The following is a 2,488-nucleotide window of genomic DNA, read 5'->3' as shown; positions in this document are numbered from 1 at the left end:
GACAGACCAGGAAGTGCCTGGCTGGGGCAGATAGCTCTATCACACAGGCTGTGTGCAGGATAAGCCCCCCTCCCCCATGCAGAGGGCAGCTTGTGTTCAGCTCGCCTCTACACCACCTCTCTTCACCGACACCCCATCTCTGAAGTTGCTATTTGCCTGGCTGTCTCCATTAAAGTGCTCCTATTGTACCAGAACAATGACAGCTGGCCATCTTCTAGAAATACCTGTCGCTTGGCTGTGCCTGGTAAGAAGATCAGGTACATGCATGTTGTCAGGATTCCCGATCCCTTGTCCAGCCAGATAATTAGCATTCTCAGAAGGGACGGGCAGCCTAACGAACAATTGTCTTAGTTGCTACCCTGAAATAAGCAAGCAGCCAGTGAGGTCCTCATCTGCAGAGACGCAGGTAAAAAAAAAAAAAAAATGCTACCTGCTATAGCCAGGCAACTAGCATTTCCCAAGGGAAGTTGGCAATGGCTGATTTAATATTAATCTGTTCCTCCCATTCACATATGCAAAAAAAAAAAAAAACTAAGGATCACACTTCCACTTCCTCTGAGCCCGGGTCGCCCTGGACCCACCCCCCCAGTCTTTGATTGGACAACGAATGGTAAAGCCGAGCATTGATGAGCTCATCTCTCTGCTCTGTGAGATAAAATGTGAGGTGTTGCGCTGCCCGGGGGAAGGGGGTGGGGGGCGCTGTACAAAATTTAAACACTTGAAATGTCGGTCATGTGACATGCTGTGTCCAATCATTCTGCACCACAGGTCACTACTTACAGGAGCCAATAGGAGGGACTTTGGATCACGTGACCACTGTGACAGCCAATAACCGATCATATATCGAGCATAACTAGCATTAAGATCCCCTTAAAGGGCCAGCTCCTGCCAGATAGGGGGGTAAAAGCCTGGCTCATCTCTGTGGCCCCCCATCCCATACATAACACAACCAGGCCCTAAAATCCTAACCCCCTTCCCATCAGCCTTATATAGGCGGAGCAAGTCCACAATATTATTCTGTGCTGGGAGCGCGCCTCCAACTCTGTCACCTTATTGTCACCGACCGCTCCCGATCACTGGTGGGATAGGTTCCCTATCATGTGACCACTGTGACAGCCAATCACAGCGATCATATGATTGGGAAGGTCAGCATTAAAATCCCCTTAAAGGGCCGCCTCCCCCCAGAGAAGGGTTAGGGGCCGGCTCCCCCCCCCAGATAAGGGTTAGGGGCCGGCTCCCCCCCCACAGATAAGGGTTAGGGGCCGGCTCCCCCCCACAGATAAGGGTTAGGGGCCGGCTCCCCCCCAGATAAGGGTTAGGGGCCGGCTCCCCCCCACAGATAAGGGTTAGGGGCCGGCTCCCCCCCAGATAAGGGTTAGGGGCCGGCTCCCCTCCACAGATAAGGGTTAGGGGCCGGCTCCCCCCCAGATAAGGGTTAGGGGCCGGCTCCCCCCCCCAGATAAGGGTTAGGGGCCGGCTCCCCCCCCAGATAAGGGTTAGGGGCCGGCTTCCCCCCCCAGATAAGGGTTAGGGGCCGGCTCCCCCCCCCCCAGATAAGGGTTAGGGGCCGGCTCCCCCCCAGATAAGGGTTAGGGGCCGGCTCCCCCCCGATAAGAGGCCAGCTTCCCTTGAGATAAGGAGCCAGTTCCCCCCCCATATAAGGGTTAAGGGGGCCGGCTCCCCCCTAATAAAGAGTTAAGGGCAGGCTCCCTCCAGATAAGGTTTAAGGGGCCGGCTCCCCACCCCAGATAAGGATTAGGGGCCGGCTCCCCCCCCCAGATAAGGGTTAGAAGCCGGCCCCCCCAGATAAGGGTTAAGGCCCGGCTCCCCCCCAGATAAGGGTTAGGGGCCGGCTCCCCCCCCAGATAAGGGTTAAGGGGCCGGCTCCCCCCCAGATAAGGGTTAAGGGGCCGGCTCCCCCCAGATAAGGGTTAAGGGGCCGGCTCCCCCCCCCAGATAAGGGTTAGGGGTCTTGAGAGGCCGGCTCCCCCCGATAAGGGATAAGAGGCCAGCTTCCCTTGAGATAAGGAGCCAGTTCCCCCCCATATAAGGGTTAAGGGGGCCGGCTCCCCCTAATAAAGAGTTAAGGGCAGGCTCCCTCCAGATAAGGGTTAAAGGGCCGGCTCCCCCCCCCCAGATAAGGGTTAGGGGCCGGCTTCCCCCCAGATAAAGGTTAGGGGCCGCCCCTCCAGATAAGGGTTAGGGGCCGGCTCCCCCCCACAGATAAGGGTTAGGGGCCAGCTCCCCCCCACAGATAAGGGTTAGGGGCCGGCTCCCCCCCACAGATAAGGGTTATGGGCCGGCTCCCCCCCCACAGATAAGGGTTAGGGGCCGGCTCCCCCCCAGATAAGGGTTAGGGGCCGGCTCCCCCCCACAGATAAGGGTTAGGGGCCGGCTCCCCCCCACAGATAAGGGTTAGGGGCCGGCTCCCCCCCCACAGATAAGGGTTAGGGGCCGGCTCCCCCCCACAGATAAGGGTTAGGGGCCG

Source organism: Lithobates pipiens, unplaced genomic scaffold (assembly GCF_037356315.1).
Source record: "Lithobates pipiens isolate NorthernLeopardFrog02 unplaced genomic scaffold, aLitPip1_a1.2 Scaffold_30, whole genome shotgun sequence".
Taxonomy (NCBI): domain Eukaryota; kingdom Metazoa; phylum Chordata; class Amphibia; order Anura; family Ranidae; genus Lithobates; species Lithobates pipiens.
This window is presented reverse-complemented; position numbering follows the sequence as displayed.